The 16,063-nt window shown below is 36.9% G+C and overlaps 1 long non-coding RNA gene across 2 annotated transcripts in view; it reads right to left on the reverse strand.

Moving 5' to 3' along the window:
- Window positions 1–15,296, reverse strand: part of LOC134416673 (uncharacterized) — a 38,116-nt gene extending 22,820 nt beyond the window's left edge. Inside the window, exon 1 of one of the 2 annotated variants that reach the window (XR_010027325.1) lies at window positions 15,146–15,296. This is a non-coding gene — a long non-coding RNA (uncharacterized LOC134416673). Of the gene's footprint in view, window positions 1–15,116 lie in introns of both variants that reach the window. The other variant, XR_010027326.1, reaches the window with a different exon arrangement.
- Between the last annotated feature and the right edge of the window lie 767 nt (window positions 15,297–16,063).

Below are 16,063 nucleotides of genomic sequence, written 5' to 3' on the forward strand. Positions count from 1 at the left end.
CCAATTTGCAAGTGTCCTGTAGACATGTGTATTAAAAAACTTGATGTGTTCAATCTGCATAATTGTTCATCATGGCATGATATATCCCAGGAATTTGTGTGAGTTTCATTCCCTACCTGCCTCTGGAATTCTTTTCTCCCTGAGAAAAGGAATGTAAATAAGTCAGCCTCCATGGAATAATTTTTTTCAGAGACTGAAAGGTATTTCTCTTGCCAAGTGTTTGCCCTACCACCCCTGTTGTTTGTAGGAGATCCTATAAAAAAGAACACTTTGCTTAAGGTGATCAGATGTCCAGTGCCAAACCATCATTATCAGAATGACAGCTAAGAGCATACATCCTATACAGTCATTCATACTTAGTTACTATCCTGACTTTTGACAGGCTTATTCACTACACATTTGTTTTAAAAAATGAATTGGCTAGAACTTAATTTTTGTTGTGTTAACATTAACCTGGGGGTTTAGAATCCTGCCTGCATTACACATACAGCAAGGATGTGGTGACAGGGAGAAAGCCAGACTCCTTGACTTTGTACCAAGACCTGCGCAGCCAAGCTTTGCAGTTCCCTGAAGCTGCATTAACTCCAACACAAATTCACTGGACCCTAGTTGCATCTTTGCTATTCATGCTTGTTCTGGTAACTTAATAGTGCTAGGATTTGGTCTCTGGATTTGAAGCCAACTTGTACAGCCTTGATAATCCATGTTGTAAAAACATCTTTTCATTTAAAAACTGTGTGGTCATGCTAAAACTGACTGGTGTGAATGGCTAGGTTCACAAAATGGGCTGGGCACTTATTATTTTGGTTTTTTGAATATTGTCACCTCAGGACAGGTATGTAGACTGACAAAATATCCTTTGAAATTTGCAGTTTCAACCAAGAAAATCTAGTACTTGCACTTTGGTCTGGGTCCTACCAGCATTTGATTAATCACTAGAGTCATAATCTCAGAGTCCACCTGAGTTCCTTTTCTTCAGTCTGTACTGACCCATGAAAACAACTTCAGCCTGCCAATTAGCATTTTCAGGTCACCCAGGTATTTTTCTGCACCATGAATTTAGTGATATAGTAGTGAAAGTGCTACTGTTTCAGCACAGTTCTGTTTGTAATGAGTTATTTCCTGTATATTTGTGACAATTAATAGTCTCTGCATTAACACAGAAGTGACATGGAAATCAAAAAAGTAAGGAAAGAGATATAGGGCTAACAAAGAGAGGAAACAGTACTGCAAGAAATATTCCATGTTTTAGCAAAAATTTCTTGCAGAACAATTTTCAGACAATCAATATTCACAAAATGGTGTTTGTCTAAATGCTGCTTCATGGCAATGTTAATGATTAAAATAATAAATGTCTTCAGTGAGTTGTTTGCTCTACAGAAAGTTTCTCATGGATGACACACATAAATTGGTTTGGACAAAAATGTAAGGCAGTGTTGGAGGGAGCAGTTGTTGACAGAAGAAAGCAGAAACTCATCTCTTTTTAAGCCAATGGCAGAGGTGGCAGAAGTTGACAGCAAGAAAGACTTCAACATAGTCCTGATAGAGTATTAAGGGGAAAAAAAGCAGATATCTTATATATTTACTTATACCTACCTCTTTGAAGAGGTCTTTTTACGTAATGATGGTTTCTTCACCAATCAGCAAAGGCTGCATGCACACCATTTTTAAGCTGGGTTCGATTGAATTAAGTGAAAGAATTTCTCAGAAGCTGGGGCACAGAGTTACTTTAGTTGGACTTCTGATATACCTTAGAACCTTGCCAAGCTCATCACAGGCACAGCACAGGTCTAGGTCTTACATGTGCCTGTGTGCCCCTGTGCCCCTGTGGTGCTTTAGCCCAAGGATTCTTCAGCTTAGCTTCTGAAACTAACAAAAAATCCCATGTAAAAGGTCCCATAGCTTCTATATGGGCAAAATTAGAGTTCACAAGTTTCTTTCTTCTTTCTCAACAGCCATGAGCACTGTAATTCAACAAGCTCCTTGTACACATTATTAATTGATGTGGCCTTACTTTCTTGGGTTTCTTTGTGCCTCTGGATCCTGCCTGTTTTGCTCCATGTGAAAGGTCAAACTTTATAGAATAACCCATGGGCTTCCAGTCAAACACAGCTAAGGCACCGGGGTTGTAGGAAGACACCTTAAGTGAGAACTAGATCACCTGTAAATAATGAGAGAAACTAGTAAACCCCTCCTTAGGGGTTCAAGCATTCAACAGGAAGAGTTACTGGTATTTTCCTGAGGTGCACAACGGACTTTCAGAAGAGGCTGAAAACCCCTGATCTATTAAGACAAACCCTGAAGGAGGGTAGGAAGTGGAATGCCCGGATATTTCCCCAGCGAATTCTTCAGCAGATGTACAGATGGGATTTTGACACAATCTGAACCACAAGACTTGGAAGCAGACTTGGCACTACTGTGTAAAAAATGAAATCTCCCTTTTTATGTTTGCCTAACATTTCACTGTGATATATGGATAATGAGTGTTATGAGTAAAAAATATTTTTACAACTTATTACTACAACTCTGGATAATATTTCTGTGCCTACACTTCTTTGGCATTCAGATTGACATCAAAAAAGAGGGAAGAAAACAAAAATAATTATATCAATTATATGAGATAAAGATGTATAAAGACATTTTTAAGAACACCTGAAAGATCTGATTCTGATTTAAAAGCTTAAGGTTTAGTCACTCAATTAATAATCCAGGTAACAGTTTTAGTTATTTACTCCATAAAATGTCATTGATTGCAGACTTATTACAGGACTTATTATTAAGATATTTTTTAAAAAGTAATCTATTAATTCAGACATAGAGTTTATGTGGCAAGTCTTGGATAGTTTTATGACATTCTTAGTACTATACTATTTTACTCTTAATATTATTAAAACTGTAAATGCAGATAGGTTTCTAAAGTTTCATGGTTTTTGCACTTTCATTGGTTGAAGCTTCTCAAACTGTTCACAAATGTAGGATCAAGAAATTTTAGAGCATTAGTCCTGTACTAACAAGTAAATTAGGTACTTCCAAGTGAGAAGTGGCAAGTGCCACCTCTGTGCCTATATTGTGAAATCTATATTGTTATCATTTCTTAAAAGCCTCATTACCTTAGGAAATCCAAATAAATAAAGAAAAAAGGTGCATGACAAAGTTGTAGGAAAAAATCTTCCCACTTTGAAAAAATCAGGTCTTAAAATGAATTAATTTATAGAAATAACTTTGCATTTTCCCTGATGGGTAGTAGCAACATGTTGTAACAGTCAATATATCAAGGTTCTATGCATTGGTTCCAAGAAATGCAAGCTCGGAGATATCTAAGATAGATAGGCAAATAGCTGAGTTAGTATAGAAAGGAGAAAAAAAGCATGCAAATCTGTTTGTTTCAGAAGGATTTTTTTTTTCCCCTGGATGGTTCATTCCAGAAGTGGAAATATTTGAACTAAGTCATGCTAGCAATGATCATAGCTCTAGTGTCTTTTCTGCAATTTGTTATAAATTCTTTTTGGGAAAGGAAAAGTTTTGTGTATTTTTAAAAGTCAAAACATGGCTTTAAATATTCATATTTTCTGAAAGAAAGCATATTGCTTTTCTATTGAGTCATGCTATGGGAATAGAACCCAGACCATGCTGCTGGGATTCCTACAAGAACTTTCAGTTGCTTGTGCATATTGTATAATCTGAGAATCAAGGGACTCAGCTGCAGTTAATTTTCATTTGCTGTTTGTATATAAATGCTTTTAGTACTTAAACTAAATTCAGATCAATTAAACTAATGTTGTTTGACATAATATTCCTTGTTCCAAAATCAATATCCCTTCATTTGACAGACTTATTCTTGAATTCAGGATGTTTATTATACTTAAAGCTTACCTATAGACCTGGTTTTTGTCTTTGATGATGTAAACCAGTTCTTCCTTATGTACTATGAGCCAGAGTATAATGGGGTTCAAATTTCTCTGGTAAATATCTTTAATTGTAAGATCATGTCTGTTAACCTCTTGCCGTAGTGCTAACTTCCTTTCCTTTCTTTTGTCTTTGCTATTATTTCTTTGAGACCATATTCTCCCAAGGAAGATGCTTTTTTTTGTAGTACTCTGCTACTGAGGACACCTTTTGTCTGAGGTTGTGGTGTTTGGTGATGAATGGCCCTCCACCTGGTTTCAGAGGATGAAGTCTTCCAATTTCATTTCAGTCAACAGATTCCATAAAAGTCCACGGTCAAAAAATCTTTCTCCAGACTGTTTGATATAATTTGTGTTATTGCCTAGAGACAAAGTAGGAAGGAAGGGGAACTTCAGGGAAGTGCAAACTTTTCCAGTGTTCATTGTCTAACACTGAGGAAGGTGCAAGGTGCTGGTTCCCTGAGTTTCACAGGGCTGAAGTGAGCCCTAGAGCCAAGGCAGTACTTGCTCTCCACTGCTTGTTTCACAAACCTACTCTCAGATAGGAAACCTCTTGTAGGGAAAATCTGTACCCCCAGGGCTGTCACTTTCTTGTCCTCTCACAAATAAAGCACAAGTCACAATTTCCCACTCAGTTGTGTATTTCTGCAGGTAGTGATTGCCTTCAAGAACTTGTCTGAATGATGTCTGTGTAAGGATTATATGGAGTCCTTATGATTTGGTCCACCAGGAGAATTGTTCTTAAGCTTGAGTTCTGAGAAGACAGAGCAGGGCTCATGCCCTTCAGATCCTCTTTACCCTCCCAGTGCAGTACTTATAAATCTTGTGATTTTGTTTTGTCTGGCCCTTGTCCAAAAACAGACCTGTCGAATGAAAGGCAGCTTTGGGATAATTTATCAATGTAACAGTGGGAATAGTGGGCTGAACAGTAGTTTTGTGCTGTTACCAAGTGAAACCACCACGAGCAGTTACCTAATTGGAATAATATGGCACATGTTCCCATAATTGCTCTCCTTTGATAACTTTACTTAGGTCATGTTTTCTTAGTTAATTATCATTAGAAAAATATCTAATGAAGGTAACAAGGACTAAGGGTTGCAAAAAATGTGTATAGGCTGCAGTGTGACATTTTCAGACACAAATATTTTCTTTACATTAATGGTAATAGAAATTATATAACTTGGCATCAACTGCAAATGTAATCAACAGCTATGGTTCCCAGGTATTTATTATGACTGAAGGTCAGAGTGGAAGAGGGGTTATTAATGAGACTTAAGGCAAACTGTCTCAGTTATGCTGCTGGAGGGCAGAGTCCTGACCTCGTCCTCCTCTGCAGCTCCTCAGACCTCCAGATGCAGATGAAAAGTGAAATCCTATTGCTTCAGGTAGATCCTCTCAGTCAATCTCTGAGAAAAAAAAAAAGACTGAAATGGGTATTGTTCCATGCTTAGAACAAGAATGAAGATAGCATGGCTGCTGATAAATTATGTCATACTTCTGGGAGACATGTGAGAGAATACTAGTGTTCTGGGCAATATATTTAGAAAAAAACCCAAACTTTTCACCCTTCCACTCTATTCTGTGGAGAACAGTTTAGGTTTTCTGATAGGGCATTTTCTCTATGAGTTTTTCTACTGTTTTTCTTGAGTAAAAAATCTATAATTTAGCCTACAAGGTCCTTAAAAGTATATTTTAACTTGAAAGATACACTGATGAACTTATTAGTATGTATTAGGCTGGTATCTTTCACCTTATCTCAGGTTCCTAATAGTTAGAGGTCTAAGTCTGACCTGAAGACCTCAGACTCACTTTATAGTCAGAAGAAAAAAATGGGCATTCCCAGATTGCAATCCATCTTATTTGAACTAAGTACACAAGACAGGTCAGATGAATTGTGGCCTGGATTTGCTTCCACTGAGTATAACAGGAAGCCAGGGTAACCAGCAGAGGTTTCATGTTGAACTTTCGGATGTCTACATTAAGGTAGATGAATTGCACCCTGAAGTTATGCACACTAATAAATTAAGCAGGAGAAAGGAGCATGCCCTGCCACTTTGTTGCCACGCAAACAAGTTTGGATGGTACCTGGCTGCTTTTGACCCAGGAGTGCTGCTGCTGTTCAAACCAGCCCAGGAGTGAGCTGAGGTTTTTGTGAACACTTTGGGTGTGGTGCACACGGATTCCAGACAGGGGGTGCAGACCTTGCCATGCTGGAGAGCTGCAGGGCCAGAGCACAGCTGTGAGCACATTTAATTTTACAGTGCGGACATAGGCTGAGTACCTACAGCAATCAACTCCTATCAAACCTACTTTACCAGCTCCAGAAGTCACACTTTGCTACAGATTTCAGGGGAGCCAATCTCTAGAGAGATATAGGGATAGAAATCCCTGCCTCCAGTTTCCAAGGGCCTCCAGAAGCCGTAGAGATCTCTTTTCATAAAAATGCAAGCAACTGTGTGACAACATCTAACTGAAACATTATGTTTTAAGCCCATGATTCTGTTCCCACTGACTTCAAAGCTACAGGATTTGGCCTGAAATGTTTCTGAGGGTTTTTTTTGCAGCAATGATAATGACCAGAAGTGGAGTTATTTTTATTCTTTATGAGAAACAATAAATAAGAGACCATACTTACTTTTCACTGGAAATTTTGAAACAATCAGTTCACTCCAGGGAAAAAATTTATTATTATTATTATTATTATTATTATTATTATTATTATTATTATTATTATTATTATTATTATTATTATTATTATTATTAATAATAATAATAATAATAATAATAATAATAATAATAATAATAATAATAGTAACAAAACAAAAAAAAACCAAAAAATGAAGCCCTCTGAACTGAATTTTTTTCCCCACTATTTCCATGAACACTTTCAAAGAAGCCTGACCAAAGAAGCCTGACTCAGGACAGCTGATGTAGGATAAAGCCAAGCCACTAAAACATCTTTCCTCTCCTTACATATTCAGGGTCTGCACTTTCCTTGTATATTTTGTTACTGGGAAAGAAAACAGCTGTGTTCTTGAAATCCCTGTTTCTCTTTCTTGGTAGGTCAGTTCTCTTTGATGCAATGTGTTTGGCCCTGCTAGCATCGGTGAAGGAAGCTGTTTTTTGATTAATAACATTTTGCTTTTTTTTCCCTCTAGACTTGCTTATTGGCAGGGTGGTTTTCATTAACCAGGTCGGTAACTAGAATCAATTACACTAACTAAACAAAGCAGAGCGTAAAACTGTGGAAAGATGAAGATAATAAGAACTAAAGACCATCACACACAAAAATTCTTCAGCAGAAATAACTAAAACAAACTTATGCCACCATCCTTTTTGCTTTATAAATTATGAGAAAAAACAATATACAATTCTGTGTTGCTACTCTACTGGTAGAATTCTAGAATAATTTAGATGAGGAAGGACCTCTAGAGGCTTCTATACAACCTAACAATAAGGCAGTGTCAGCTATGCGATCAGACCATATTTTATCCAGTCAGATCTCGACAGCTTCCAAGGACAGAGGTTTCATTACCTCTCTTGACAAGTCTGGTCCACTGCTTCATTGTGTCCATGAGGACTGAGCTTGTCTCGTTTCAGTTTATCTTTGCTGTTCCTCTCCTCACCCTGTGCTGCTTTGAACAGCTTGGCTCTGACATCCTCCAAACCCTTGCTCAGGGTCAGCCAGTGCCCTTGGTTTGGTGTTGTTTCCACACTGAATGAGACTGCTCTCCAACATCTCCACCAGGTCACCAGGGAAAACATTAGGCAGACAGGCCCTGTGACAAACCTCTGCTGTACCCCACTGGTTACCAGCCTATAGACAGAGTGTGACCCTTTAAACCGCTATCCTCCTGGCCCAGGCATTATATCAGATTTTAACCACCTAATTATTCATCTGTACAGAGCATGGCATGCTAACTGGAATGCTAAAAAACCCAGCTAAAATCCAGGGTCATCCAAAACTCGCACCTCAACTACTTACTCTTCACAGAAGAAAATCATGTTGTTGGGCATGAACTTTTTTCAGTAAACCTGTGCTGAATTTGCAAGCAACATCTTGTCCTTTACATGCCCATGGATTCCAAGAAGACTGGCTTGATGATTTTCCTAGGGACCAAAATGAGACTCAGCAATTTGTAATCCTTGGATAACCCTTTTGAACTTAGCTTTAAAAATATGCACCATATTTACTTTCCTATACACTTTGGGGTCCTCTCCTTATCACCATGACATTTCAGAGATATTAGAGAGTGATCTTGCTCTGACATTGCCTGTCACTCTCAGACATAGCCTACATGGTCCCAAGGACCACAGGGACTGTGTTCTCTTACCAGAGTCCCTGACTTGATCCTCATTCACTGCTTGTACCTCTTGTGTCTTCCTGCAACCACAAAACCCTGGGAAACTCTCCTGGTGAAGACTGAGACAAAGAAGGCATTGATCCATCTCAGCCTTATCCATGGCTGCTGTCACTGAGCCACCTGCCCCATTCAACAACAGTGCCACACTTGGTTTTCATTCAGCCTCTTACTACTAAAGGTTCAACTTTAAGTGAGCTTTGACTTACCTGACACCATTGCTACATTCCTGGAACAGCTTTGAAAGTTTTCCTTTGTGGCACATCCATCCCTGTTTCCATGCTGCCCATCCAGATGTCAGGTAGATTAATGTTTCCCATTAGAACTGGGGGTTGTGATCTAAAGTCTTGTTTTCCTTAGAAATGAAGGAATTTCCCAAAACAGATTCTGATGGAAAGGTTTTGCCAAGAAATTTCATTACTGAAATGAAATGCTAACATGGATGTTTAATTATGGTGCTAATCGCTATGAAAATTACTTATTTATCCTAACATTTTTGATGGATCTAAAACCACATCAGGTGCAGAAATTTTTCAAGATAATTATGAGTAATTTTTACTACAAAGAACTCAGAAATGTCATATATTTCTTTGATGGCTCATTATTAAATATCAACTGTTTTGGTTGGAACAAATGGTAGGGTTTTGTTGATTTTCATTACTGAAGACCAGACTGCTGTATTCACTGTCAGAGTGACTAGCTTAAATGAAAACGTCTTGTTTCACTTATGTCAACATGATTCTTCAAAAAGTAGCATAAAACTCAGTATTGGTAAATTCTCAATATAGTTAAGAGAAAAGTTACTATTTCCCCTTCTTTTATTAGCAAGAAAAAAAAAATAAAAGACATAAGTAGGATGTGTTTCATAGAGCAATCTGGCTCAGCAGCATGATGGTCCTTTTCTCAAGAAACCAATAAAAATGCTCTGAATTTAATCAATATTTGAATCCTGTAATACTTTTCAAGAGCTTTTCAAGAATGTGAAAACTCTGCATCCCATCTGAGTCCAAACTTGGGTTATTGAAGGTCTATATAAAAATTGGAAATTATTTAGAACAAACTGTTCAGAGTTCTAAACCCATGACCTTTCCCCAACTGCCAGAAACAGAAAATAATATGACGTTTTGAGCTTCATTAAATATGATATCTTTTTTCCTTTTGCAAATGTAATAGGAACTCCAGCTACAGAAATAGAATTATAATCTCTCTGCAATTTCAGGGTAGGATCATTGTACTCATTATAACTGGGATATGTTAAATGCTTTTACTATTATCAAAGTAGAAAAAAGAAAAAGGATACTTAAACCAAAATTCATGAAAGCTCCAAAGTGCCATTTAAATGTTGCCTATATCCCACTGTTTTCCATGTTCTAAGCTTGCAGCATTGTCCAACAAATCCTTACTTATTCTTGTAGTAATTTATGGCTAACAATAGGGAAACATGTTAGGAGACAAGAGACCTGAATCCTATAAAAAAGCCTGTCAAAACAAGAAAAGAAAAATTCCCTTCCTGCATAGCATCTAACCCAGGTGGTACAGTACCGGGAAAAGGTAAATATACTTTCAGTCTGCCCAAGGGAAGATAAGTGTGGACAATGTTCTTTGACAGCTAGGAGAAACCTAGGCCCCAATAGTCCTAAACGTGTTTTTTGAGACAGAGTTTGTTAAATTGTCAGAGCTCGAGACATATTTGCATCTGTCGCTTCCACATGACAGTCGTGACCTCTCCCAATTCTTGGCCTAGGTGATCTCCTATCCGTCAAGCTGGATTTGACTGCTGTTCTTCAGTGTTTACGTCTCCCATTTTGTCATTTAGAGAAGTCCCTGTACGCAGGGCAGGGTTCTGCTCTCTGAAAATGGTCACGGGTGGTAGCAGGAAAGTATTCCCAATGAGTAACATTAGCACCAAGAAGGATGGTAAAATAAGAGGAATCATCAGAACAGCTAAGTTAGCAAGTGCTCTAGTGAAAAACTACGCCTTTCTGTTTAACAGAAACTTTGTCAATCCCTCCTTTATGTTTTGTTAATTTAGTAATTCAAATAGGAGAAAGTAAGCTTAGAACAAACTCATTTAAATTTCTAGACATGAAGAGCTCTGCCTGACTCTTTTCTTACATAATGTTTCATCTCACAATTGTTTGGCCAAACTAGCTTTGTCCACACATCAGAAAACTCCCTCTCCAGTCCTTTCCTTCTGTCCCTAAAGGGTCAGCTCATGACAATAAAATTTTTCTGGCTCTTCCACTCTGATATTGATGTTCTGGGACAAGCCAAATTTCTGGTCCAAAGAGAGACAAAATAATTCCAAAATAGTTATTCATGACCAATGCATCAACAAAAACCATTCTGGGTTTGTTGAAACTCAGAGTTTCAACAAATAGATAGAAAACTCACTTCAGCACACTATGTCAGTCTATCTCTGTTCAGGAAACTAGTTAACAACATACTTAAATGATGTCTTTTATTGGGATTCACTTCTAAAAGAGACTCTTAAGTATTTTGTCTCAGGTGGGTTTTTAAAAATAGCTTCAAAATACTATCCTAAACCACATCTGCCATGTCAATAGAACACTTTTTCTATAAGGAACTGCATCCAAAGTCAACCCAGCTATATCTCAGCTATATCTTTTTAGAGAATATATATATATATATATATATATATATATATATATATATATATATATACGCGCACACATACATTTGTAAAGTTGATAAGGGTCTTTCTTGTTTTCAACCATTCTAAATTTGCTTGAAAATGTATTAACATTGCACTCCTCATGTGTACTAGAAAAATATCTGCTTTGTTTGCAGTGCTTAGAGTAACACCAAGGTGAAGGACATACAAAAGAGTGACACCACAGTTTTAAATATGGTGTCAAAATTGGTAATTGCATGAAATTTCCATGCACTAAAGGGACTGTCAGGTCAAATTAGGCACCAGATTTTCTTTTGATAAAGAAAAGCCTGTATAAGTCTTAAAAATTAAACATTACCATGATTATTTGTTCAACATTCCAATGGGAATTTTTTCTCTTTTTTTTTCTCTCAGTTTTTTTAAACAAGCATAGACCTACAGTATTCATAATGCAAAAATCACACTGTTGAGCTGATCACTGCTGGCCCATGAGAACCTAAATCTCTGAAATAAATTTAAAGAAGTTGTAAAGCCTATCAAAAAGAGACTGGTTTTGCTCTCAGAGTTAAGAAAAAGGGGTAAATAAACAATATGAAAGATAAGGTAAGGATATTTTCACATATAAAAGACAAATGGAAACAGGTTCATTAAAGCCTGTTTGGAGAAAGATGGATTTATTCTCTTTTTTAAATGGCAAGTGATCTGTATTGGCGAATATTCAATCCAATAAAATAATTGCCAACACTGTGTTTGTGTTACAAAAAAACTCTGCTTAAAAATGATAGTTTTTACCTAGACAGCTAATCTAAACAAAATTGTCTCAGGTTATAATAGATTCCAAACTAAAAGACTGTCAGTGAATTAGAGTTACAAAATGTAAATTTCACACATTCAAACAGGTTGTGAGATCTTCATATGTGGAGGTCTGTAGCTGATGTTTCATAACAAATGTTCTGCTCTATTCGTGAGGATTTTATGGAAATTTGTTCTCTTTAGATTGAGGGGGGAAGAAAATGATTTGGAGCTTCTATACATCTCCCTGAAAGCCTGAATATTCTCAAAAAAGATTAGTCTTTGGTTCCCTCTTTTTTCCATAAAAATTTGAACAATGAAGAAAACTATGTAGTTAAAGCATTAACCCATGAAGTTGGACAGGTTTAGGGATTATTTTAGCAATACTGTAATTATCAGAAATAGGCCTTTCGTATTTTCTTTACAATTTTCATAGAATATTTAAAATATTACTTTGGTAATGTCAATGATAATAAATGTAGTAGTTATTTAGACATGTAAGTAGGAATATGTATGGATATCCTTGAGACAGCAATATATAGGGCATTTCAAATGGTGGAAAGTATTTTTGGTAATTAGATAGTTCATATCTCTGTTCTTGAACTGACTGTCATGATTTGGTTTTGGTCTCATCTGGGTTTTGTTCTTATGAATGACCTTAGATTTTATCATCTCTATGTTACTAATCATTATTGTGAAATGAGTTGGATATTAAATCTGAACATTCAGTTCCTTGTTTGCAGATAGAAATAAGGAACTTTTAATACATGACACATACTACCACTCTAAATACATACATACATACATACATACATAAATGTTTCATGTGAGCTATATGAGGTCAGATCCATAAAGATTATTTTCAAAGAGTTTCTGATGAAGAGTCCCTCTCTGGCTTCCCTGTAGGCACCATTCAGATACTGGAAGGCTGCTTTCAGGTGAGTGTAGAAGCAGATTTTTTAAATGCTTCAAAAATCAAAGGAGAAAGATCAGTTATCATCCTTTGTCCTGCTTTAGTAAACTAGAGTAACCAAAAATAAATGTTTTAATAAAACCAGACATATTTTCATTTCAAAAAATAGACGCATCTAAAAATTTGCATTACACTGGTAGCAAAGCAACTATGGTAACTCTGGTAGTAAACCAGAATGAAAAACGACATCTGTACCTTCAGAAGTCTGAAGAAAAATGCAAAAAATATGTTTTTTGCTTTTAATGAAAGACAAAGGAAGGGAAAAATCTCTTTTATTAACCTTTTAACAATGCTGTCTTTGAATTCTCAAAGTAGTAGTTTGCCTATGTGGTCTTGCATCAGCTTAATTCTAAATTCCCGTTTTAAAAATTCATAAAAAATAATCTCCTTAAACAGACTTGGAACTTATCCAGTGATTCAGAAGCTGTTTATTTCTTCTGAATGACGTTAAAAGATGTTTTTATTTGCAGCCTACCTACTGGTTCCAATCAGTCTGAAACACTGGAGAAAAATAGGAGGTAATGATTGCCAAGAAGACATTTGCACTGCATTCCCCAAGTTATTCACTGAAAGGGTCATTTATATTTTTGTCCCCACTCCCATGTGTAGGACAGAGCTTCTCTCTTCCAGGAGCAGACTAGAAGAGAGCAACTCTTTGATTTTGGTTTTTCCATGGGTCCAGAGAGGCAGTGATTTACCCCATGTTAACCTCTCAGCTCTCTCATGTGTCTCTAATGGGTTACTCCTTGGCAATCTGTCCCATGGCCTTGACATACAAATTTTTCAGGTTGTATGACCAAGCCAAGCAAATTTGATTGCCCAAATTAAATTTAGCTACTTAAAATCTTTTCCAAACCAAATCATTTTATGATACAATGATTGCAGGAGTCCTTCTTAATCCAATGTCTATTCTCAATCACCTGTGATATGTAAAAAGGGTGTTTAAGTAGATTGATGCAACATGCAGAGATTTTCAGTATCATGTACAGAGGATGAACCTGACACATTGCCAGCATAAATGCAACTTGTGAGATGTCCAGCAGCTGTGATGTACAGAATCTAGGCTTGTTTGAGTCCTGTTCCCAAGCAGCTTTGTTGAAGTTGAATTCCTCTTTGTCATGCTGTTCATGGTAACCGTAGGCACTGTGAAGCAATGTAAATATGCTCTAGCCCTCCCACCTTCCCCCTGTGTATGTACAGGTCAGGCTAAAATCTGGGTTTGATTAAATTAAACACAATCTAAGTCTTGAGCAGAAGGGAAAGAAACACCTTGACCTTTTTGTTTTGGTACAAAGCAGACACCAATATTGTTTTAAAATCAGGGAGGATGCAGGGTTTTATAAAACAGTAATATTTACATGCAATTGTCCTGACCATGTTAGAGCCATTGAGCTCCCATGTTTATACTGTGTATTTTTTCCTCACTGTAAAACTGCAAGGGGTTTCTCACATACACCGTGTTATTCAAACAACAGTTCAGACTTAATCCAGTCTTGTTTGCTATCTTTAACTCATTAAACTCTCTCACCCTCTTTGTTCCCCTTTTACCTGTTTTTCCAGTTACATGGTGTAAATTTCTGGAGGAGCTCAGTGGGTTTTCTAGAAGACCAGGAGTTTTGAGCTTTGAGTCAATGTTTTAGTGGGCCTGATTTTGCCATTTCAGCCTCTCAAAATAAAAGAATACTAATAAAGACTGAATCTGAAGTATGACAGGTGCATATTTAAAGCCTTATGAAAACACTGAAACACAACAGAAACGTTTTAACCATGGTAATGTATTTAAAGCAAGTTTTATATGTAGGGGTAAAGGATTTAAAACTTGCTGGTTAATAAATTCATTACCTCTAACAGAAACTTTTATGTTTGATAGACATTTGTTACTTTCAGGAGTGATTTTTACTTTCAGGAGTGACATGACCTCTCTCCAGGCAGTAAGTTCCTACTGCAGCCTTGTGTTGACTTGATTTTACAGAGTCTTTACATGTGTAGCAAAATCAGACCTTTAAAAAGAAAAATCCTCTTCAAACATCTTTCATGTATTTCATTTAGACCAATGTATCAACATTTCAGCAATCTCTGTTTAAAGAAAGACATAGAAAAATTTCATTTTCCCATAGATCATAACAGCCATACTTCCAAGAAAAATAAAGAGGTTGCTGATATTTGCAGTGTTTTGCTTAATATTTATTTGTATGTTTAGGTTGGTTAGTTGGTGGGAATATGGTACATTTGCTGCAGCTCGCTGCCTTGTGGGTTTCAGTTATCTGAAGGGCTTACATTCTCACGAAGCTTTCTGTACACAGCAATTTGTCACCAATTGAGGAGGATTAAAGTAGGATCAGATGCAAGACAGTCTGCTGCTTATATTTACTCTACATCAAAACCTCTTCCTACCTTAGTGAAAGCCCAGCCTAGCACATGAGCTATTTGTGGATCTGTAACAAGTTTACCTGATATTAAGAGAAGATTGAATACCAACCACAGGCTGGAGCCTTTTTGTCTTCAGTATTTGCCCTTTCCTTGTTGTCACGAATCACCCATTGATTTCAAGAGCCCAAACATTTCTCAATGGTGAGAGTTAACCTCCTTTTCATGCTTGTTTACACACTCTGTTCAGTCCAAAAAGCCAGTTGCACTTTTCACCTTGGTCTACAACTAGTCATGCAAACAAATGCCTCAAACCTGAGCAACACCCTTTTGTGTTCACCCTGTTTGCTTACCTCGTGCTTCTGCTCCCTGTTCCTAGCTTGGTTATAGATTCATTTTAGAGCTAAGACTCTGAGATCAAAGGGTCTGAAGGTTCACTGAGAGAGGGCTTTACCAAAGGGCTGGATTGACCTTTGCTCACATCCTTTCAAAACTCTATTTTCTGATACTCAAAACTTTTGTGTGCATATATGTGTGTGTGTTTACCTGTGTACACATATAGTAAATATGAGTACCACAACATTTTCCAATGCATCTAAATATGAGACTGATTCAGGTATTATCCACTTACACTTCATAGTAAAAGATAGTTGGAGAGGGAAAATAAATGTTCCACCAAGGCCTGAATCCATTATAAACTGTTTTATATCTGCAATTGGCAAATCAAAAAAGACAAGATAATATTATTGTCCCAGACAAAGAAAGATGGCCCTTTTTGGCTTGACTTCTAAGTCACCACACATTATTGTGATGACAGTTCCCCTCATTTCATTGGCATGGGGCTGGGGGTTTTAATATTTTATTTTTTGGAAAGAGCTCAGAAGCCAGTCTGACATTAAGAGTGTTCATAGGTTCCAGGAGCACAGAATAAACTATAGGTATTAATATATTGTTCATGCTGATAAAACACATGTGAATATTTGTATGATGATGGCTTTTGGAAATTTTGTATATAATGATTTCTTCCCAG

This window comes from Melospiza melodia, chromosome 3 (genome assembly GCF_035770615.1).
Source record: "Melospiza melodia melodia isolate bMelMel2 chromosome 3, bMelMel2.pri, whole genome shotgun sequence".
In the NCBI taxonomy this organism is placed as follows: domain Eukaryota; kingdom Metazoa; phylum Chordata; class Aves; order Passeriformes; family Passerellidae; genus Melospiza; species Melospiza melodia.